Here is a 25,645-nt window from a genome sequence, read left to right on the forward strand (position 1 = left end):
TCCTTCCACAGTTTGGCTATTGTGGCCATTGACAGCAACAGAAATTATAATGTTTTTGGATAGTTGGATGTTCAGCTTCTTCTACTACAGATGTAATGACTTACCTGAGTTTAGCTTTGTTAAAAGCTAGCATGGACACTAAAATACTGTTACTAATCACAACTTCCTTTTTTCTTAATTTATCTCATAACCATATATCTTAAGACAGAGGGCAAAAATGGTACATGAGTGACTAGATACATTAATGTGAGTCCAAAAGCAAATTGTTTCAGGTGTTGAGTTCTTTTCAAAACATTAGTACATACACATTGGCCCTACCAAAGACTCTAAATTATTCTAAGAATGTAATTTGATTTAATGTGCTCAAAATGTTTTGAAATATAGTCCTGAATACTGTATTTGTATCCACAAGCACAATACAATGACCTTAAATGATCTGACTGCTATATTAAATTGGCAAATACATTCACTCAAATGCATTCACTCAAATACATTCACTCAAGCATTTATTAAACAATTCCCCAAAGCCCCAGAACTCTGACAGGCATCACGGCTTCCTTTGATATCAGAAGGTGGAATGGTCTTTCTCATTTGCTATGTGACTGAGGGTAACAAATATCCCTAATCCATGGGGTTGTACAACCACCATAGTAAAGCACAGACTCCCTAGAAAAGTAAGATGGATGAATTTCTTTCCCCTTTGTTCCCACTATCTTAACTATTCATGCTCTTTTGAGGGTATCATACCCCGAGGCATTTCACTCAATTCAGAATGGAACTTTAAATTTTAATGGCTGACACCAGAATTTCTTATAATAAACTTCTTTTTTCTTATATAGCCTCAACATTTTATTTATTTATTTATTTATTTATTTATTTATTTATTTATTTATTTATGATAGTCACAGAGAGAGAGAGAGAGAGGCAGAGACACAGGCAGAGGGAGAAGCAGGCTCCATGCACCGGGAGCCCGATGTAGGATTCGATCCCGGGTCTCCAGGATCGCGCCCTGGGCCAAAGGCAGGCGCCAAACCGCTGCGCCACCCAGGGATCCCTAGCCTCAACATTTTCAATTCTGTATAATGCATTTGTACTTACAGTCATAGACTTTGACCCACGTGATGCTAAATATAGTCCCACGATTCTAATAGAAACCTGAATCTTTTCCTTGTAATGTAAAAAAGAAGCAAAATAGCTGCTGAAGTTTATGCCATTTTTTGCGTGTAACGAATCAATTTTTCAAAGATTATTATAAGGTTCAAATTCTGTAAATAAAGGACAAATACAGTTCCTGAGACTTGAAAAGGTCATGATCTAGACAATTAGCGATCATCGTTCCAAAAACTTGTCCTTTCAGTATCACTGGTTCCTTGGAAAGCCCAGAGGACCACTGTTTCTCTAGTCTAGGGGTTGCATTCAAAATGCCATAGGCCACGTTCAGTTTAAAAATAGGTGCGGCATCAAGAGTATGTTTTCCAGTTTGGTTTGGGTTTTGCTCTTCGGTATTTTGAAGGCTTTTAGATGGGGCCTGCCCTTGCCACCTCACTCCACTGCTCACTTGTCCCTACTGTTTAACATTCCATCAAATGCACTCATTTTTGTTACCCATCCCATCTGTGCTGTAGTCCCTGAACCATGAGCCAATGTCAATGGAAACTCCCCCGTCCCCAATAAAACAGCATCTACTGGGACATCTTCACATGGAGGGAAAACACCCTTGTTCCCCTTCCTTACACTGTAATTGATAAGTATCCTTTCATTTTACATCACAGCAAACCAACATTTGAAATGCGAGGGAATACTCAGCACAAACCAGTTCTGGCAGCATTTCAGCAACTCTTGTGACTCTGAACATCCTCGAAAACCCTGCAGATCTGTATGCGGCTCAGCGTGGTAACTGGTCTGCTTTGCAACATTATCTTGCACAATTGAATTAAAATGTGAGATCTTCCCTGTTCCTTATCCCCCTATCCTCCCAACCCCTCAGATGATAGAATTTTCCATTAGAAAGAGAGAGTATAGTACTTGGAGGGGAAAATTCCATTTTTTTGTTCTCCTTCTTCTGTCCACTATAATACAAAGCTTTGCTCCTCCTCTCGGGAAAATGTAAGGCTGGCTGGCAGTCAGTTTGACAGAAGGAGAGCAGTGCAGCGGAAAATTGGATAACAGGATAAAATCTATGGGGCCACAGGAATCCCATCAAAACCAGCTCTTCCTGTCAAAACCTAGACAAGTGACAAGGACAAATATAGAATGTTATTTATATTTAAATATTTCTAATGATATCATAATTATACTTCTGCCTCTGTTAGGCAGCCATTTTTCTGCTAGCCACCATTCTGCAAACCAAATGTTGTATGTTGGAGAAAATCTACATAAGAATCAGACAGCTTTAATCAGACACCTCGAAAATCCTATAAACTCCTTGAATAGCTATTTCTAAAGGACAGAAAATGACTATTTTTTTCAAGACATTTTTCTTGAAGTATAATCATCAAGTTCAATAAAAACAAGTCATCCCCAGCTCTTTGGGAATGGGAAAACCAAATTATCTAAGCAGGCAGCTAAGAGACTAGTTTCTCTTAAAATTAGGTCTGGTATTTTGGAAAATGTCCTATTTTCTCTTTTCACAATGTGTCATGTTGAGTCATTCCATAGATGAAGTTATTGAGGGCCTTAATTTGTGAAACTTCACAATAAGTTCAACTAAAATGTAAACTGCCAAAAGATACAAATTTTCTTATTTTAAAAAACTTAGGGAAAAGTTTTGATGCAGACATTCTAAGCCAATATTCATTATAATTAATTTCATTATTAAAACTTTTTGGAGTACCACCTTGATATATAATAAGTGATCCCAAAGAATTTAGCACCATGAAGGAGGGCATTTATAAAGATAGACTCTATATAAAATACAATTCAAAAGTAGACTTTCATAGAGATTTCACTCCAAGATGCCTAAGCACTTATTGGTCATCTTTAAACTGTATATACTTTTTCTCTTTTGTAGACCTATACAACAAAAAGCAAAGTGAGGGATTGTCAGCATGCAGACTCATCAATTTATATAAAAAATATCATTATTGGACATAAGACACAAGACAACATGCCAAATGCTGGGAGAAAAAGCAAAGATCTAGGAGTATTCAGTTACAACAATATGCCATCTAAAACCTATGTTCAGAGCACTCCAAGCAGAGAATGGAGCAGTTAAGACTCTTCCATGTGCATGTCATTCCCAATCTGAACACCTCTGTAAAAGCTCCCAACTATCTGAACCCGTTTTACTCAACAAATGTAATTTTTCCCCTGCTGTTAACTTCCACTCCATTTTAAAAGACTCCCTGACTCTTGCTGATAAGTACTGTTCTCGTCCTTGCCTTCTCTCGCTTCTGCTCTTCCTCTGCCTGCATTTCCTTGGCCTCTCTCTCTCTTACCCAAAGTCTCACCCTTTCAGGTTTAGCTAAGGTATCATTTCACCTTGAAACATTTTTTGACTAACCCAAAACCGGTTAGCTTGCATAAGGCAATGTTCTAAGTGTTTAACATAGGTGACCTTATTCTTCACAGCTTCATAGGGAGGTGGCACTCTGTTTTAGAGAGGCAAAAAACTCGGAGCCATTAAGTCATCTACTTCAAGATACACAGTTCAAAGGTAGCAGAGTCCAGATTCATGTCCCATCAGTCTGATCCAGACACCTGTGTCATAGAGGAATCACGCAGTTGTTTTGTTCCCTCTCTAATACCTTTCTATCTGAACTCACGTTTAAGATAGTACCAAATGATTCAGCGCTTAATAGTTCTTATGCTCGTATATACAACTCTGGGCTCTTCAGTTACACTATAAATACAGAAGTTTATTTATCCACCACTCCAGTCTAATACCAGGCATTTCACTTGTTGATGGATTGAATCTTGTTAATCTACAGCGTTTTGATATATCAGACAGAAAGCTATATTTCTCAAATGATTACTATTTAGCCCCTGGTTTGGGTTATCGGCAATTTTCTTCACCCTGTTATCTAAATTCTCATCTGTATTTGCCTTCTAGTGCACTATAAAGTGTGAAGTTACAAAAGAACATCTTAATTCAACAAGTCTTTATTGAGTATTGTTATCACAATTGTGTGATAACATTTTGCCAGGCACATAGGAGAAAATACTAAAAAGGCTTAAGACAATCTCTACATTTACGACCCTGATTATCTTGCTGGAGAGAGATTTTATCTATATTAGGTTATAGACATGTATCATATTTATTAAGTATATGCTACATGTAAGTGTATATGATATATATGCACATGAATTAATACACAAAACATGAATGTATACATAAAATACGCTTTAGGACAGTGTCTAGCATATAGTAAGAGCTTAATAAATAATTTATTAAGGGGAGGAGGTAGAGGATGAATGAAATCGGTGAAGGGGACTAAAAGCCACAATCTCCCAGTTATAAAACAATAAAGACACAGCAATATAATGTACAACATAGGGAATATGGTTAATAATATTATAACACCTTTGTATGGTGACAATGGCAACTAGACTTACGGTGGTGATCATTTCATAAGGTACACAAATATTGAACCATTATGTTGTATACCTGAAACTAATAAAATATCGTATGTCAAATATTCTTAAAGTATCCATCCAGTCATAGCAAATGGAAAATAGTGGGCAAAATGTAATCTATCATTACTCATAATAAATGGTTATCATTTATCACCACAGACATCATTCAACAAATATTTAGTATGTTTCTAAATAGAACTTACAGTCTAGCAAACTCAATACTGAGAAGAAGGTATGGAAAACTTAACAAATTAGACTTGTTCTCATGGACCTCTCTCCTGAAAAATGTCTTATGGACTAAATCCTTGGTAGGAGCTCACTTTTTCCATATAATTTTTTATCCTCCTTATAAGTGGAATGCAGGAAAAAAGGATAATATTTTTGTACATCTAGTTTAGATGAACACTGGCTATGATTTTATTCTAGTATTAATATCATTAATATGTAAATGTTCTTTTTTGCAATGGTTTTTCATTGTACAAATTCGGACACATCAGTTTAGGATTAGGTGAATTAAACGGAAAAATATCATCACCAGGTCTAGCATCAAAACCTACATGTGGTTCTCCGATTCTGTAACTTGTTTAATGGATTACAATGAGGCTTCAGCTAAGGACTGGTAATTTAAATTATAAGCAGAGGGTTCAAAGCTGTGGCTAATTCATTACTCACACATCTCTAGTTGAGGTAGTAATTTAAAGTCATGTGTGTCGCATTAATTGTAATCTTGTTTCCAAATGACAAGATAAATATCTCAAGGAACATAATGTATTATGGTCATAGGTCAAACCAAATGAATGTCTAAAATAGATTAGCACTAAGTGCATGCAATATGTCATGTTTATAAATTTTAAAAAGGATAAATTATATTAGCATTTAGCAGATTGTTCATTACACATCATCAATGTTTAGCTTTAAATGCATTAATACTTTATTCAGTTACAGCATTCTCTGAAAATACCACACACAGAGATGCTACAAAATCTCTTACCGAAAAATCTAATACTTGAGTAAAAAAAAAAAAAAGATAATCCATACCCTCTCCCACCAAGATTTGATTACTTTGTTTCACATATGTGTGAAATAGGTAGATTTGCCCTGAAGTGACTCAAACAAGGGCAATGCTATAATTGGCAAAAGAAGAAAATTGCCAAAATGCCAGGGCCCTACCAATTTGCATGTATAGCTCTGCTTTTAAATGTAAGCCTCCCTCAGCTGGCACCAGGTCAGAACTACAAACATTGTCCTAGAGCAGAAAACCCAATGCCACATGGCAAAATAAGTGCAGAATAAGGATGCAGGCTGTCAATGAAATTACAAAATAGTTGGCTTTCAGATTTGAGCTGAAATCCAACTGTGGTGATTTCAGTATGGATTAACTGGTTTTTCTAGCTACAAGCTATGACATCACTGGTGATTTTTCCAATTCTCTCTCTCATCACCTGTACAAGCCACTACACACTACTATCTCAGCTTCCTATTACTTGGATAAGTGCTTTGAAAAGTCCGTTAAGGTAGAGTGAGGACACTGAAGAAGCAGCAGCAGTAAACCAACTAAACACAGCCCACAGAAATATTTTGTTTATTTAGCACAGGTGTCTTTGTGGTTTCGCAGCTTTGTGTGTATGTTTTTCATTGATTGTGAGCATCTTTAAAGCAAGGCAGACATTCCCCAGCCCATCAATGGCTTCCTCTACTCTCTCTTTACTCAAGCCATCCATGCCAGCGTTAACTACAGGCCCTGGAGTTTGCAATAGGTAGTTGCGGCTCCACTAAAAATAGGACATTTGTTTTGCCAAGTAGAGTCTGTCCGGAACTGGAATGATCAAGGCAGCAGAGGGGATTTTCAGGGTCTGTGGAAGAGAAGAGAAAGGAAAAAAATGGACGGTTGAGGCAAATGGCAAGGAGAGGAACTTTCAGGATGAAAACCAAACTAATCGTATGAAAGCTCTGCTGGACGGTGTACAATGGGAATGCTAGCCTTCTGTATAGAAGTTTTGGTAAAATATAAATATCTTATAAAATTGGATATGTTCTGAGAACCCATCCAAGTGCTGAGTGTCTCAGCACAAGGCAGGAACTGATGATACCTTGAACTACATTTGGGTCAACACAAAAGAGCATTGGGGATTCTTTCTCCATCTCTCCGTTGTTTCGTGAGAGTTTCCTGCCACACAGCTAAGAACATTAATTGCATTTAACTGGCAGAAAGGTGTCAGGTCCATGATCGAGGGTCAGCCAGTCAGATGTAGCTGCAGGCATTTGGAACTTGAGAGAGTGAAGGAGAAGAAAGATACAGTGACAGTTGGACCTCATTTTCAGTTCAGTGTTTCCCAGGCAAACATTTAGTCATAAACGAAATTTTTCAAATAGTCCAGAAAATAAAGAATGGATCTTTTATTCCATCCCAATGAAGACCAAAACAATTTAAAAAAAAATCCAGTATAGGTAACATGCCGTATTATAATAGTTTCAGGTGTACCATATAGGGATTCTGCAATTCTATACTTCATCCAACGCTCACCATGGTACGCGTACTCTTAATCCCCTTCTCCTATTCCACACATCTTCCCACTCACCTCCCCTCTGGCAAACCTCAGTTTGTTAAGAGTCTGTTTTTTGGTTTGTCTTTTCTTGTTTGTTTCTTAAATTTCACGTGAGTAAAAGTCACATCATATTTGTCTTTCTCTCACTTATTTTACTTAGCATTATACTCTCTAGATCCATCCACATGGCAAGATTTCATTCTTCTTTATGGCTGAGTAGTACTCCATTGTATATATATATACATACACCGCATCTTCTTTAACCATTAATCTATCCATGAACTTAGTCTGCTTCCATAATTTGGCTATTGTAAAGAATGCTTCAATAAATATAGGGGTGCATATTGTCTTTTTGAATTAGCGTTTTCATGTTCTTTGGGTAAATACTCAGTAGTATAATTACAAGATCATATTTCCACAGTGGGTGCACCAGTTTGCATTCCCACCAATGGAGCAAAAGGGCTCCTTTTTTCCCAACAGCCTCCTCAATACTTGTCGTTTCTTGTGTTTTTTATTTTAGCCATTCTGACAGGTGTGTACCTCATTGTGGTTTTGATTTGCATTTCCCTGATGATTGGTGATGCTGAGCATCTTTTCATGTGTCTGTCAGCCACCTGTATGTTTTCTTTGAAGAAAAGTTGTTCATGTCTTCTATGTTTTTAACTGGATTATTCGGTTTTATGATGTTGAATGGTAGAAGTTCTTTATATATTTTGGATACCAACTCTTTATAGGATAGGTCATTTGCAACTATCTTCTCCCATTCCATAGGTTATTTTTTTAGATTTATTGATTATCTTCTTTGCTGTGCAGAAGCTTTTTATTTTGATGTAGTCCTAATAGTTTATTTTTGCTTTTGTTTCTCTTGCCTCAGGAGACATATCTAGAAAAATGTTGCTAAGGCCTATTTACCACCAGTGTTTTCTTCTATAATTTAGAATTTAAAATTTTAATTTTAATTTAAAAATATATAGGATACAAAATTCACAGGGAAAATATATCTGTTAATATCTTCTTGCCCGCAACCTACAGAATGGGAGAAGATATTCACAAATGACATATCAGATAAAGGACTAGTGTCCAAGTTCTATAAAGAATTTATCAAACTCAACACTCAAGAAACAAACAATCCAATCATGAAATGGGCAGAAGACATGAACAGAAATTTCAGCAAAGGAGACCTACACATGGCCAACATGCACATGAGAAAACACTCCGCATCACTGGCCATCAGGGAAATACAAATCAAAACCACAATGAGATCCCACCTCACACCAGTGAGAATGGCTAAAATTAACAAGACAGGAAACAACAAATGTTGGAGAGGATGTGGAGAAAGGGGAAGCCTCCTGCACTGTTGGTGGGAATGTGAACTGGTGCAGCCACTCTGGAAAACTCTGTGGAGGTTCCTCAAAGAGTTAAAAATAGATTTGCCCTATGACCCAGCAATTGCATTGCTGGGGATTTACCCCAAAGATACTGACGTTGTGAAACCGGGACACCTGCACCCCAATGTTCACAACAGCAGTGTCCACAATAGCCAAACTGGGGAAGGAGCCACGATGTCTTTTGACAGATGAATGGATAAAGAAGATGTGGTCTATATACACGATGGAATATTACTCAGCCATTAGAAACGACAAATACCCACCATTTGCTTCGACATGGATGGTACTGGAGGGCATTATGCCGAGTGAAGTCAGTCAGTCAAAGAAAGACAATCATCATATGGTTTGACTTATATGCAGAACATAAGAAATAGTGAAAGAGATTATAAGGGAAAGGAGGGGAACTGAGGGGGGATAAACTAGAGAGGAAGACAAACCATGAAAGACTCCTAACTCTGGGAAACAAACCAAGGCTTACAGAAGGGAAGGAAGGTGGGGGATAGGATGACTGAGTGATAGGCACTAAGGAGGCCACTTGATGGGGTGAGCCCTGGGTGTATTACTATATGTTGGCAAATTGAATGTAAATGAAAAGTTTTTTTTAAATAAAATCTTCTTGCCTGGATTTATTAACATGTGGTATAGTGGATTCATTTTGTGAATTTGAATCCCAATTTACTATTACCAACTAAGTGACTGTGGACTAGTCACTTCCCTGTGCTTCAATTTCTTTATCTACAACCTCATCAATAAAGACAAAGTGGGGTGACTTGCATAATGGACAGCAGAGTCAAAGCAGCAATCAGAAGAGTCAGTGTCACACAAACCCATAGTGTAGACTAGTATTAGCTCAGATTGCCATAACAAACACCACAGACCGAGTGGCTTGCACAACAGAAAGCTATTTTCTCACATTCTGTAGGTTGGAAGTCTAAGATGAAAGTGTCAGCAGGTTTGGTTCCTCCTGACCCCCCACTCTCCTTGACTGGCAGATGGCTTTTTCTCTGTGCTCGTACATTCCTGGTGCCTCTTCCTCTTCTTATCGGGATATCAACCATAGCGTATTAGGGCCCCTGCACATATGACCTCATTTAACCTTAATTATTTCTTTAGGGGCCCCATCTCCAAATATAGCTGCACAGGAGGTTAGGGCTGCAACATAATTGGTTTTGGGGAGACACGATTCAGTCCATCATAGGTATTATGAGTACCTACTTCATAGGGCTGCTAGGAGAATCACATGAGTTAGTATCTGTAAAGTGTTAAGGACAGTGCCTGGTATATAGTTGGGCCATGCAAATATTACGTGATTTTGAAAAAAAAAATTAGATTTTTAAAATCTGAGTTAATTTGCTCATCTCTAAAATGAAAGGCCTTCTCTTTCTTCCTGATAAGAATTGGGCATGTATATGAGTGACTTATTTCTGCATAACAAATTACCCTAAAATTTAGCAATTTAAAATGAAATAAACATTTATTATTTCACACAGTTTCTGCGGGACAGGAATTCAGGAACAGCATAGCTGGGCCATTCTGGCTTAGTCTCTCATGAAGCTATAATTAAGGTATCAGCTGAGCCTTGACTGTGCCTGGAGGATCCACTTCCAAGATGGTTCACACACATCTAGTTAATGCTGTTTTTGGCAGGAGGCTTCAGTCCCTCACCGTGTATATATTTCTCCAAAAAGACTGTGTAAGCCCCCTTACAACATGGCAGCTGGCTTCCTCTGATGCAAGTGATCCAAGAGAGAATAAGGCAGAAAGGACAATATCTTTTATGATCTGGCCTCAGAAGTTACATACCATTACTTCTACTCTATTCTATTGTTCACACAGACCAACCCTAATACAATATTAGAATGGGGGTCCAGAGGGGGGGGACTCCCAGAAGAATGAATACCAAGTAGTAATCATAAATAGGATTATGTTAGAAAATGGCTTAGAAAATGGCTACCATCTTAGAAAATGGCTACCATCGTCGGCCCATTGGACCCTCCCACCAGGACTCTGAAACCTGTAGAAATGAAACAAGGACACAGCACCAGGCAGCTTCCTTATAGCTCAGCACAGATACCAAATGGGGACAGTACAAGTTACAGCATCTAGAGAAACCATTACCCTGATGTGTTCTGGACTGTATTTTCCATTGTCTAACTTTTTTGGATTCTCGTTCTCTAATCCTATTTCCCTATCTCCCAGTTGATTCTGTAGCATGCCCAATATTTTCTCAGTGATTTGTTTTTTAATCTGGTAGTTGGCTTCTACTGTTTGTGACCAAGCACTCTGACTGATACAATTTAGAAATCTTCCCCACCGTCTTCTGCTCTATTTATGCTTTCCCTCCCTCAGATCCCATATCCCAGGGCACATGCTATTTCCCCAAGGAAGACCTCCTGGAACCCTGATACCAGAACAGGGCAGAAAACATGAGTCTCATGTTCTGTGCTGTGTACCCCACATCTCACATGACAAGGCTCTCAAAAAATGAAGAAATGAAGTCCAACACAAACTTTTTGCTCTCTTTACGGCCTTTATGAGAAACCTGACATCCTTCAATCATCTATTTTAGCTAGAACTAAGAATGATATTATCTTCCTTTATTTTTACATTTTCCAATGTCTTTGTTCTATTAATTTTGAAGTTGGTGTTTTGAGAGCTCAGTTTAATGTTGCCATCCTCTGCCACCAAGGAGTCTAGTAGAATATATACTTTATTCAGTAAATTATTTCCCTATAAGTTTGCTTTATGAACATGGAATTTGAAAATGAAGGAAATAATTATTTGATTTGATTGTTCAAAGGCATCTGGCTAAGGAAGCTTGACTGAGAATGGAGATACTCCTGCCAAGATGTCTGATAGCTCCATAAACCAGCATTCCCTCTACGGGGATGACAAGTGCCAATGCTTGACTCTCCGGCCCTCATTTTTCTCTGTTGACCAACAACCCCCTTCCCTCTTCCACTGGTTTTACTCTTTCTTTAGATATGTTACCAATACACACACCTACTTTTGATGATATGGGAATAATTTATTTTAAAGATAATTTTAAGCCTGATCAGGTTTGGAAACTAAAAAGTAGAAGGGGTAGCAGAATTCTTAGGAATAACTCTCTAAGTTTGGGGTTTTGTTTTGTGGGGTTCTTAAAAATTAATCTTGGTAAAATCAATGTGGCCTGCATTACCAGCTTGAGGTATAATTAAGATCATAAATCTTCTGAATATTCAAATTAATCATTCAATCCCCCTCAGGACCAATTTAAAGGGAAGTCCAATGGCCACTTCTTGAAACCTCTCCCTTTAATCAAATTGTCAAGAATTGTGGATGCTTATGTAACCCAAAGGGGTCCTCTCTGTTTCTCAACTACTTCTTGTTACCAGGAGAATTAACAAAGGAAGTGAAGGAGGCAAGGAGGAAGTCAGAGAGGGAAGGAGGGAAAGAGAAATACTAAAGAAAGAGGAGAGAAGGCAGGCATGCAAGCAAGGTATCTGACCAGTTTCATGCCAGCCGCAACAATCCTTTGTCATTTCTGTGGTCGTTGGTATACAAACTCACTGCACTTAACAGATCTAGTCCAGTGCTTTCATTTGAGCCTTTCTTCCCTCCCTAGTGACACCACTCACGCTGCAGTGACCGCCACCACACAAGGGCTTCCCAAGTTCCAGGTCTCCTTTTACCCTTTCAGTTGGCAGCCATTGCTTTCATGACGTACCTGTTGTGACAGAGTGATCTTCCAGCCCCAGACTGTTTGGGAATGAATCATCCTTCGTGATTTCCTACAATTCACTAGTCAAACATCTGTCTTCTCTCAGGACGAATGCTCTTTTGGAGACACAGGGGAACTTATTTGAAATCATTCCAAATTTATCTGATGTTCTGATAGGTGGTCTCCACTGGAATGAGGAGGTTCTCTTTCCCCCTGAGAAGTCTTTGACAATGCAAACTACTTCACTTTTCCCCTAGCTTGCATTGCAAAGATTCTTTGGAGAACACTTTATCAAGCCTGGAAATATCCTGATATGTACTTCTCTTGAATCAATGGGTTCCTACTTCCTCCATTTGAATAAGAAAAGACTTTCAAGAAATTCTTCTCAGAATTTAGGAAAACAGCTCCAAATTGACCCTAAGTCACCTAGCAACTTTTTTAGTTGCTTGCAGCTTCTTTTGCCAACCTAGAAACAAACAAACAAACAAACAAAAAAAAAAAACCCTGTTCTATCTTGCTGGGTATCTCTCATACCTCTATGTCCAGAAAAATATAGAGACTAGAGTTATTAAAGATATAAGAAAATATCAGACTGATGTAATGAGTATAATATAATAGGTAATTGCAATATTTAGTAGTTACCTTTGGTAACAGTACACTAAATTTCGTCCAAATATCAGGTTTCTCTAGATGCAGCCCATGTGGTTGTAGTCAACTGACCTCCCACTCGCATGTAGACACAGAGGTAGGCATGTATCCTAAGTCTAAAGTACTTCTCTTTGCCTGGACACAGTGGTTAAGAGACGGGTTCATGGCTCAATATCAGCCTACAAGAACCATGCTTTTGCCCTACTCTTGAGGAGAAAAGTTCTCTTTCTTGTTAGATGAGACATGGAACCATCACTAAAAAGCCTGTTTAACAATAGAGCCAACCCAAAGGAAACATTAACTAGCAATGAATCCTGGCCATAGCAGTTATAGAGTGTTCAGTTAATGAAACAGTAAACTTTCCTTTTGGGGTGAGTTATTTTGGTTTGAGATTTCTGTTGCTTTCACTCCAAAGATTCTCCTCTGATACCTATGAACCAATTAGCATATCAGAGGGTTTAAATTGGTGACCAACTGGGGAGAAGGAAAAGGGGTGGGGAAGCATATTTTCCCTTTCTCTTTAAATTTGTGCCTCTTGTAAAAACTATAACAACGGGAAATACAGTTTAATTGGAAATGGGCTAACATACTTCTAAGAATAATCATCGAAGGCTAACTGCCTGGGTAGTTTTGAAGTCAGATAAATTGGTTCTCTCGTTATAAAGTGCATCTCTCCTGATTAGTACTTGATTAAACAACAACAACAAAAATAACCTCTTAGAACTGAAATATCAACAGCTTTCTGGATTCCATTTTTCTTAGTAAGATAATGAGCATAGCACACTGTTTAGCATGTTTCTAATTGGATGAATATCAGATATACAATGTTTTTCTACCATTGGTGCTTTGTGTGCTAAGAATTTCATTATATCTCAGAATTACCACACAAGATTTTCTTTGTATTTGTCACAAACACATTCCTACACAGAGATAATTGCCACAACTTCACCATATATGTTAAGGCTTTCTTTTTTTTATGTTAACTTTTCTTTAAATGTACCCACTTAAGGAGAACTTGGGTGGCTCAGTCACCTAAGCATCAGACTCTTGATTTCCGCTCAGGTCACGGTCTCAAGGTTGTGAGATTGAGCCCCACCTTGGGCTCCACACTGAGCAAGGAGCCTGCTTAAGATTCTCTCTCTCTTCCTCTCCCTCTACCTCCCCCAACTCTTGCTTATCTGAGTAGAATGAATGAATGAATGAATGAAGCCACTTAAAGTCAAGGAACACTTAGCCTCATTGAAAGATGCTGCTTTTGACCATGATCTGTCCTTTTTCAAAATATATATATATATTTTTTTGGAAAGGAGGAAAATTTGAGTGGAGTTTTGTTTCACCATTAAGTCCTAAGCAGTTACCAATGGCACACTCCATGTAGTTTGGTAAGAAAAGAGAAAGGAAACTGAAAGATGTGGTCCTTGCCCTCCAGAAATGTATAATCTGGTTCCAGTTACACAATGGGCAGGGTAATGGTATTTAGTACCATTTACACAGCAAAATACAACTAATATAATATGAAATCATTAAATGATGAGAAAATATTTGGTAAGGAAACTCTTAATAAATATTTGTTGTCTCATCAGAGGGAAATAAATTAGTCAGCAAAGTCTCCTTAAACATTCATCAATACCTAGAATCACGCAGTACCAAACCAATGATTTTTATCATTTATCTGCTCAACAAGTAATTATATATATTCTGTATTTTAGATGCTGTGCTAAATGCTCGTGGTCCTTCTGGCTTTATTTGCCCTTTTATTTTGGATGCAGTCAATTGTGTAGAATCATTTTTCTTGGCTCATAAGACTATCATTGATTCATTTGGGGCCACAATTGGGTTGTTTCCAGCATAGGGCTATTATAAACATATGTTCATGTGTCCTGGCACATGTGACGACATATACATAAGGGAATAGAATTGCTGAGTCAAATGGTATGCGATGCTCTAATTTAGAAGATTATGCCAGAAATAATAATTATTTTTATAAGAAAATATTTTCTATTTATATTCCTACCAGCAATGAAGGAGAAATCCAGTTGATCCACACCCTCACTAACACTTAGAAGCAAGACTGCTGAATCGCTTCTTGGCCTTTTGGCTAAGATTAAGTGAAACACTTCTGAACTGTTTCCAGTCTATTGTGTGTGAAATAGTATCTCACTGTGGTCTTGTTTTCCTCTTTAAACCCAGGCTGAGCATCTCTTCTATAATTTGTGGTAATGTATGTGTTTCTGTTCTTTCTCCTTTTCTATTAATGTCCTTAACATTATAGGAACAGCTATAAAAAATAGAATAGCAAATAAAGATTCTAAGAAGTCAACAAGATATGGAGGATCAAGTAAGAGGTAAAAGTCTCTGCTACTCTTTGCTTGTAGGGGGATATGTGAGCAAAAACTTGAACTTCGGCCTCGTAAGGAATTACTAACTCCCAACTATTATTCACCTTATATTGTATTAGGCAGCTTTGCATCAGAATACCTCCATTTCTCAGGCTTCCCCACACGTCACCTCATTCCTATAGCTCAGAGAATTTTAATCAAATCAAAAGAAGAAACTGGACAGAAAAGGCCCCTTTTACACAGAATGACTCTAAGTGACTGAAAGACTCATGAGTTTTCTTCATGGTCTGCAGACTAATTGGCTGGCCAGGAACACCAAAGTCTCAGGTCACCCCGAAGTCCTGCTGATGGCCACACTGGGCTGACCTGTACTGTGGAACCACAGAAAATCTCTCCAAGTCAAAGTAGAATTGGGATACACATTATAGTCAGAGGGCCAAGGAACATTTGCTTTAAGCACTTGACAGAATCCCAATTACAGTCACCCTCTCACTTCTGCAATTTCCAAATGTGAAAGACAGAAAGAGAGTGATTGCACAAAATGTCTTGCTTCACTGGGTGTCTGACACTTGTTGAAAAGCACAGTGAAATACTGGAGACACTGTATAGCTATAAAGCGAACTGAAAATAGTGAATTAACATGAACAGTAAAAACATTTTTTAAAGATGCTATTTATTTATTAGAGAGAGAGAGAGAGAGAGAGCAGGGGAGGGGGGTGGACGGAGAGGGAGAGAGGAAGAAGCAGAGCCCCTGCTGAGCAGGGAGATTGACATAGGGCTCCATCCCAAGACCCTGGGACCATGACTCCAGCCACAGGCAGATGCTTAACTGACTGAGCCACCCAAGCGCCCCTAAAAACATTTTCAAGAAGTAAAAGAAATATTTACATATCCAAACCATACTCAAAATCTCTCAACTTTTTATGATCCTGGGCTTTTTTTTTTTTTCCTCAAATGAGAGCAAGAAATTACAAAGCTTCAGAATCCAGTTTCCAAAAAAGGCCTAAGAGATGGAGGCAGTCCAATTGTAAGGGTATCACTTACATTTATAGACTGTTGTCCTCGTCCATCCTGGCTACTTTACCAAAATACCAGAGATTGAGTAATTTACAGACCCTAAATTTATTCCTCACAGCTCTTGAGGCTGGGAGGTCCAAGATTGAGGCGTCAGCACAGTTGCGTTCTGGTGAAGGCCTGCTTCCTGGTTCGTAGCCCGAGCCTTCCCATGATGCCCTCACATGGAGGAAGGGCTACAGGTGTCCCTGGAGCCACTTTTACAAGGCACTAATCCCATGGCTTAAGAATCGTTGAAAGGCACCACCTGCTGCTACCATCACATTGGACATTAGGATCTCAACATGGGAATATGAGGGGGGCATGAACATTCAGCCTATAGAACTCTACTTCAGTACAGCTTCTTCTTCAGCATTCTAGAACTTTCAGAATGGGCAGGTATTTAAATTTGCATTTTCTACCCCTGGGCAAACTGAGTCTGAGAAATGAGGCAACTTCCCAAAAGCCACAAGGGGATTAGCCCCACAAACAAACTAAGAAATCACATTTCCCAAATCCTACTGGCCTGGGGTTTAGGCAAACCTCTTTCTGTTTCTTCTTGCAAGAAGTGAGTGAAAAACCAACAAATAACGACAACAAAAACAAATGTGATTCTAACAGTACACCAATTTGAAGTTTCTTTTTTTTTTTAAATAGAAAGAGCTATAGAAGTACCACGCGGTCAGCCATTTTAATTCTGTGTACGTACAAAAAATCTACAAAAAACTTTTAAAACCAGTTACCAGCCACCTAGACTTTTTGTGTTTTCTTATAAAAAATTCCCAGATGTCACAATTGTCACACCTACTTGTTAAATTGGAGGAATTCTTGAACCACAGTAAGCAGATGCTAGAACAGATGGAAAGTTTCTTTTTGGGCTGAGAAAAAGAAATTTCCAATTAAAAAATGCCTGGACACTGTTTTATCTCCCTTCTAGTTGACTGAACTATGAGATTTCCTTATGTCACAGTTTAGAATTCAAACAAACAAAAAAAATCTTTCTGTTTCCTTTAATATTCTTTATTTTTTCACGTATCCCTGAGCATTAGCTTAAAAGCTGCTCACTTTTCTGTCCTCCTTATAAAATTGCTATGGTGAGCTCAAAAAAAAAAAAGGAAGATTAATAAAATATTGTCATGTGATGTTTATATTTAACACTCTAACCTTATGCAGTTTGCCTCATATGTTTTCCACTCACTTACGACTTTTTACAGGATCTATTATGTGCCTAACACTTGTTTCCTCCATGATGTTATCTCCAACCTACCCCAAAAGCGACACAAAATGCAAAGTAGATCCTTTGCACAGATACGGAAGCAGATATCCGCTTTCCTACCAACTATCATCCCACCCCCCCAAATGCAGTCCCCAACTAACAGTTACCTTCCCCAGCATCTTTCTGAAGGAGAGATGAGCCAGTTCACCCTTGAACCATCCACCTGCAGCTGCTTCTCTGACAGATACACTCACCATGCCCTGATTCTTCTCGTGAATCCTTTCTCTGCTGGCGGAGCCCCAAGCTCTTTCCTCCCCCGTTCCCACTAAGCTGAGGGTACACAGAGCAGCTTTCTTAGAAGGTCTGTGGCATTGGGGCACCTTGGGTGGCATCGGGGCACCTTGGTTGGCTCAGTCAGTTAAGTCTCTGACTCTTGATTTTGGCTCAGGTCATGATCTCAGATCATGAGACTGAGCCCCGTGTTGGGCTCCACGCTTAGGACAGAGTCTGCTTGAGAGTCTCTCTCCCTCTCCCTCGCCCCCTCCCCCTGCTTGTGTGCTCTCTTTCTCTCTTTCAAATAAATAAATAAAATGTAAAAAGAAAAAAAAAAAAAAAGAAGGTCCGTGGCATTTAAACGTCCTCAGCCATCTAAATGTGCTTAATTTTTTTAGTGCAGCTTTACTTCCATAGTAACATTGAGCAGAAAGGGCAGAGATCTCCTATACCCCTGTGCGCACACACACACAACTTCTTCCACCGTCAACACCCAGCACCACAGGGGAATGTTTGTTAAAATCAGTGCACCCACAATGACCCATCATTATCTATTCCAAATCCATAATTTACAATCGGTTCACTCTTGGTGCTGTACGTTCCACAGATTTTGACAAACATACAAAGACATGTACCCACCACTGTATGCTCACGCAGAATAATTTCACTGTCCTAAAATTCCTCCGTACTCTGCTTAGTGATCCCTCCCTCCCTGGAAACCACTGATAAAGTTTTTTAGCATTTCCATAGTTTTGTCTTTTCCAAAATGTTATATAGTTGAAATCATTCAGTACGTAATCTTTTCAATTTGAGTTTTTTTTCGCATAGTAATATAAGTTTAAGTTTCTTCTGTCTTCTCATGGCTTGATAGCTCATTTCTTTTTAGCACAGAGGACTATTCCACTGTCTGGGCATACCACAGTTTATTTATTCCTTCACCTCCCAAAGGACAACACGGTTGCTTCCGGATATGGTCATTATGAATAAAGCTGCTATAAACATCGCCGTATAGGCTTTCGCGTGGACATAAGTTTTTAGTTCATTAAGGTAAATACCAAGGAGTACAACTGCTAGATCATATGGTAAGAATATGTTTAGCTTTGTAAGAAACCAGCAAACTGTCTTCCAAAGTGGCTGCACCATTTCCCACCAGCCATGAATGAGAGTTCCCGTTGGCTCCACATTCCAGCCAGCATTGGGTGGTGTCAGTGGTTTGCATCTTGCCCACACTAATAGGTCTAGAGTGGTATCCCATCCCATTGTTTTCAACGATGTTGTTTTGAACATCTGTTTGTTTGCATATTTGCCATCTGTGCATCTTCTTTCATGAGGTGTTTGTTCAGGTCTCTTGCTCATTTTTTAATCGAGTCGTTTGTTTTCTTATTGTTGGGTTTTAGAGTTCTTCATATGGATACCCATCCTTTATGAGATGTATTTTTGGCGAATATTTTCTCCTGGTCTATCATCTCATTCTCTTGACGTTGTCTTTTGCAGAGAAATTTTTTTTTATTTTCATGAAATCCAGTTTATCAATTATTATTTTTATGGGTCCTGCCTTTTGGTGTTGTATCCAAAAAGTCATCGCCACACCCAAGGCCACACAGATTTCCTCCTATATTATCTTCCAGGAGTCTTATAGTTCTGAGAAATGAGGCATTTACGTGTTGGCCTAGGGTCCTTTTGTGAAGGATGTAAGTAAGGTCTGTGTCTAGACTCATTTTTCTGCATGTGCATGTCCTGTTGTTCTGGCATCCTCAGTTATTTTTCCAATGACTGCATTTCCAGCTTCCCTTAGCTCCCAAAAATTCGTGTTTATTTTTTATTGCCAAACAGTTTTCCTGTTATTCATCTCGGTTTTTCCAGTGGGCCTCATTTTTATAACCAAACTCACTGATCCAAAGAAGTAAGATACTCCCTCACTGCGTGTCCTCCATTGGAATATGTTGCAGAACATGTGGATAGGAGGGAGGTGGTCACTGACTTTGCCAAAAGTTTATTCCAACTGCAGATAAAACCGACTCAATACTATCATATAAAAAAATAATAAATTATTGTGCTGTACATCTTTATTGTTCTCATCTTGTGCTTTTTCATTCTTCTCTTTCTTTCTCTGATTTTTCAATGTTTTGTGAAATAAAACCACCAAGAGTCTTGATAACTAAATCTTGATTAAAGAATTTAAGAAATGAGATTACTGTGTTTTATATATGTGTGTATTATGTGTGTGTGTAGTCTCTCTATATGTGTATATTATATATATGGTCTCTATATTTTACACTTAAGTAGTATTTGCCAATACTTGATAAACCTGCTTCAGTATCATATTTCAAATGTTACTCTTCTTTCCTGATTCTAGCATTTCTTAGCATCGTGCTTTCTAAAACAGATTTTAAATAAGTCAAACACATTGTAGGAACAGTCTAATAAGTGATAAAGCACCTCCTTCCCATTTGCTTTCCAACTTTAAGAGAACATTTTAAAGAACAATTAATACATTTCTTCCACCATATAAGAAAATATTTGAGAGGGCCAGCGATTGATATTTGTTTGCAAGGTATAGTAGTAAAGTGCCTTAAGAATTGGTGTGTCATCTCTATCCTTCTTTTCCTTCCTTTTTTTTTTTTAAGATTGTTTTTATTTATTCATGAGAGACAGGGGGGCAGGGCAGAGACACAGGCAGAGGGAGAAGCAGGCTCCTTGCAGGGAGCTCAATGTGGGACTCGATCCCAGGACCCCAGGATCACTCCCTGAGCTGAAAGTGGACTCTCAGCCACTGAGCCACCCAGATGATGTCCCTGTGTCATCCCTATCCTTAATGAGGACATGACATAGATGAGGAAAGACAAAGAAGTGAGAGACAGTAGTTAAGTGGCTACCACAATATAAGTGAACCTTCAGAAATGCGAGATCATTAAAACAAAGTGGCTGTGAAAGAGTTGAGCATGATGTAATGATAGTCTTTTTCTTGGAATTCCACCTGCATCTTGGCCCTTTATGGTTCTTTGGTCCTTAGAATCTTTAGCTTCAAGTTTCAATAAAAACAGGCCTTAATGGATTTTGAAGAGTTAGGAATATTTCACAGACACTAACACATTATGAAATAGAAATAATTGTTCCTCATTTTTGGTTCAGCCTTACCAGCACAGGTCTTTGAACTATTGAAGAAGTATTTATAAACTTTTATACAGATACTCCCCATTTCCTGAAGTAAATTTTATGTTCCCCTGCCTGCTATGAGAGCAGGTAAACAGAAACGGGGAAATTAAATGAATTTCTAAGGATAACAGAAACCTAAAGATACACAGGCAATTATTTTAAACTATCTTCCCTAGAAACTATTTCCTTTCTACAAAATCTCTTTAAACAGAAGGATTTTCAGGATGCCTGGGTGGCTCAGCATTTAAATGTCTGCCTTCGGCCCAGGGCGTGATCCTGGAGACCTGCTTCTCCCTCTTTCTCTGTGTCTCTCCTCTTTCTCTGTGTCTCTCATGAGTAAATAAATAAATAATTCTTTAAACCAATCAATCAATCAATAGAAGGATTTTCCAGTTTGGAAAAAAAGCAAATGTCTAAAATTTGAAAATGAGGGTCAGACATAAACATCAACACATAACACAATTTAACACATCTAACAGTTTAAGCAACAAATTGCTAAGGCTCTGTAAGACCGATTATAAATTTTGTTTAATTTTATATATATATGTATATATATATGTATAATTATATATATATATATATATATATATAACTTGTAGGTTTTCTATTTTTCAATAATGTCTGTTTTCCTAAATAAAAGATGTAATGATCTCATGAATTCTTTCTAAAGTTTTACAGTAAAACTGCCATTATTTCCTTATGTTGTTCATTGCTCTCCTTCAGAAAACGAGTTTGAAAGTCAAACACCTCCATTACAAGCCAACAGAACAAGATCACTTTTTAAACTTGGGCCCAATTTGGGACGACTGGATGGCTCAGAGGTTAAGCTGTGCTTTTGGCTCAGGGCATGATCCTGGAGTTCAGGGGTCCAGTCCCACATCAGGCTCCCTGAGGGGATCCTGCTTCTCCCTCTGCCTGTGTCTCTCATGAATAAATAAATAAAATCTTAAGAAAAAAAAAAGGGGGGGCAGCCCAGGTGGCCCAGAGGTTTAGCGCTGCCTTCATCCCAGGGCCTGATCCTGGAGACCCGGGATCGAGTCCCACGTCGGGCTCCCTGCATGGAGCCTGCTTCTCCCCCTGCCTATGTCTCTGCCTCTCTCTCTCTCTCTCTCTCTCTCTCTCTGTGCCTCTCATGAATAAATAAATAAAATTAAAAAAAAAAAAGGCTTGTGCCCAATGCTGCATTTGGGGCCCCTTTTGCAAATATGTGATTACATTTTCATGCAATTGAAGCAATAACAATTTCTCCTCCAGATGACTTGATATCCCTGCAACAAAGTGGACTTTAGTGTGTAAAACAGAAGTTCCCTCTGGTTTGAGAAGGCTGTCCTACTTGGAGATGGGACAACTATATTTTGAAATGAGTTGCCTCTCCATTCTTTACTCACTGCAAACAAAGAGCTCCTAGCTTTTTAGTAGCAACAATGAGAAACTATTAAGGACTAGTGAGTCATTGTTCAAGTCATCAGCCCAGCTGAGGAATTGGCCATTGACAGCTGGACTGATGGAAGCCCAGAAGAGCCATATGGGGTGACATAGCAACGCTTTTAATGTGCCCACAGCTGATGGCGTTCACACAGTTGTAGGTTATTGGGAAGAGCCTTAAATGAAGGAGGGAACCTTCTTTAGGGTCTTTCACTATCATAATATGTTAACTGAAACCTGCTGGTGGTGAAGCAACTTCAGAGGAACAATATATCACTTTTTTTGACATCTGACAAAAGCTGTAGGAAATTCTATCTTTTGTATGTTTTGAAGAATTAATTTTATGTCTAAGTTTTATAGTGATCTCCTAGGACTAATAAATGTGGCTTTTTACCTGACTTGCATAGCTCTCAAAATTTCAAAACATGCCTTTATTAAATATGTAAAATTTCATTTGAACTACCCATAAAATAAAAAGCTAAAAAAAAACCCCTGAGAGTGAGTCTCTAAATAATTTCTTGAATACCTCAAGTGAATAATCAAATAAATTTATAACCAGTACGAAAGTTTTAGAATTCTAACTTGAGTAGCCAAGACTCCATTTGAAATCAGAGCGATAGGTGTGCTTCTCTGCCGATTATTTCAACATTATTGATAACAGCTTAAGGATTTATTACTTACTAGCAAAACTGAGCCATTAGGTAAAAAGCAGCTTTAGGATAACCCAACCTATATCTGTCATTCTAGAACGGAGAAGCCAAGTTCTTTTTCCATTTGAATTTCAAGTATACCAATGTTCAGAGAAGTATTACGATGAGGATCAGATAGTCTAAGCACAATACATGGCTCTAGCGTGCCCTCAACAAACCCTTAGGAAGCACCTGTTATATGTAAGAGCCTGAAACCTCCATAATTAATCACTGTGGCTCAATTTAAGGACTTGTGTTTCTGGACATGGCTAAGAGAAGGGAAGTCAAGTGTGAAACCAAACGTACTGGCTTCTTTCTGCATCAAGCCAGTAAGGGAATGCCAAAGAATCACCCAGAGCTCATTATAAGATAATGATCAGATTTTTCTCCTATGTGTAGATGCTTTACTCAACAAGGTTAATACTGTTCAATCAATAAAGGATTTAATCAAAAAGCACAACGAAGAAACCTATTAATTAAAAGAAAAGAAAGTTTTTAAGTTTTCCTTTTCAATTAGAATGTTTCTCTATAAATGAATAGAACGTGAAGTAGGACCAATCGCAAGAGAAGGGGTTACTTTGAGGCAATACCATTCTCTCTCCTTACGGCACACGATTGTCATTCTTCATCCCCAGACCACCACCTGCGATGCTTGTGCAGACAAGGAGTTGGGGGTTAGGGGCAGGTTTGGTAGCTGATCATCTGGGGAGCAGGGGTTCAGGAAGCACATTCTGGGGCTGCTTGGTGCAAAGTGACTCCCAACCCCAGAACGCTGCACTGGCTCCCCTCTTTCACTTGGTTTTTAAGCTTTTCCATTTCCAAATTTCAGACCTGTTTTGCAAGAGAGCTGCAGGAGGAGACAGAGGAGAGACTCAGGAAAACAAAGCTTATTAGACTCCCAGGCCCTCGAGACAAGAGTACCGCAGGGCCCACCATGCAGGGCCACAGGGAGACACACCAGCATGTCAGGAAGCAGGAAAACAGGAGTGAGGGCAAACCTTGCGCCCCAGCCTTCACTGGGGTTTCTGTGCCAAAAGCAAGCCAGAGCAGGTCCCTGGTTTAGGATTGGCTAGTTTGAACAATTCCAGCAGGCCGTGGACTCTGGGGATGGTTCTCCAGTTGCTCAGGGCCCAGCCCGGGGACATCGAGGCAGAGAACCGTCGCTCCTGGAGTGTGTGAGCTGGAGGAGGAGGTGTGGCTCTGGGTTGGTCGGCCTGCAGGGCAAAGGCAGCTCTGGCTGGGTCCTCTGCTATCTCTCAGCCTTTAGCTCCCCCCAGGAGGGGCAGGCAGTCTCAGCCCAGCCAGAAAGATTTTTGTTAAGGTGTCAAAACATCATCGAATACAGAAGATTAAAAAAATATATACATAAAAACACAGCACGTCGCTTTAGAATGAACTCAAATAAGGAAGAGAAACTCCACATGAATTTATCTTTACACAAAATTAGTAAATGATGGCCATTATACATCACGCTTTTAGGGTGCTTTCAGAAGACGGAAGCTGATTTGTTCCCCACCTACATTTTTTCTAAGCAGCAACTTTTATGATCATAAATCCGCAGAAAAGCCAAATAAAGACTTAGAAGTCCCACGGTTCTAACTCCACTTGCTCTCTCATTGGAGAGCTGTCCTTCCTCTTATACTAAGTGGAGGCTTAGGGACATGGTATTTGTTTCCACCTAAAAGAGAGCACGGGGCCACAAACCATCCTTTTGACTCCCGGTTCAACACAAAGGCGTCTCTGGGGGAGACTCAAGACTTTTATGGAGAAGACAGAGCAAGGAATTTTCGAGGCCCGCTTGGGCGAGGCTCCAGGCACTCAGGATGCTGAGGCCTAAATGTGGGAAAGACTTCTCAAGGCTGTGGAGGACAGGATACGCTGACAATTGTCACGTGTTAAAGGATGTGAGGACCCCCCCCCGAAACAGACTATGTGCACTATTTCCAAAGAGATAAACATCCTGGGAAGCTTTGCTTTCTGCATGCTGCGTGCCCAGGGGGCCACAGATCTTGGCTGACCTGATTCCTTGCTCGTTCACACTCACTTCTCCAGGGGAGTTTGAATAAGCACTCTTTTGGGTTTTTTTGTTTGTTTGTTTGGTTGTTTGTTTGTTTGTTTGTTTGTTTTTAACTGTTGGATTAACTGTTATATTTAGGTAAAACATGCTATCAAGATATTACGCAAGAAATTACATCTTTTGCGTAAATGGTCCCCTGGGTTGCACTTGGACTAGTAACAAAAAATATATATACTGACATCATACACTGAACTATATTCATATTATAGATTACGAAAATTATTGAAAGCCAGAATAATCTTTATGGTTGGAGGGACCCTCTAATAGTTTCATCTTGGGGCTTAAGGAAGAAAAATTTAAATAGTCCCATAGTGCATCTCACATCTCTTAAAAATAGGAAGGATTCTTTGTTTTCAAAGGTTTCCTGATGGTTTGAGTTCAAATTCTACTAGCTCCTCTGTTTTCTAGAAAACTGGAGCAAGTGTCTTGATGTCTGTTTTATCATGTGTAAATGGGATGAGCACCTGCCTTCCAAGGTACCCAGTGGTACACATTGCATAGGATGTTTGTGAGAACTGCATTAATGGCTGTGAAGTGCTTAGAAGAGTGTCTGGGAC

The sequence above is a fragment of the Nyctereutes procyonoides genome, unplaced genomic scaffold, assembly GCF_905146905.1.
Source record: "Nyctereutes procyonoides isolate TBG_1078 unplaced genomic scaffold, NYPRO_anot_genome, whole genome shotgun sequence".
Classification (NCBI taxonomy): domain Eukaryota; kingdom Metazoa; phylum Chordata; class Mammalia; order Carnivora; family Canidae; genus Nyctereutes; species Nyctereutes procyonoides.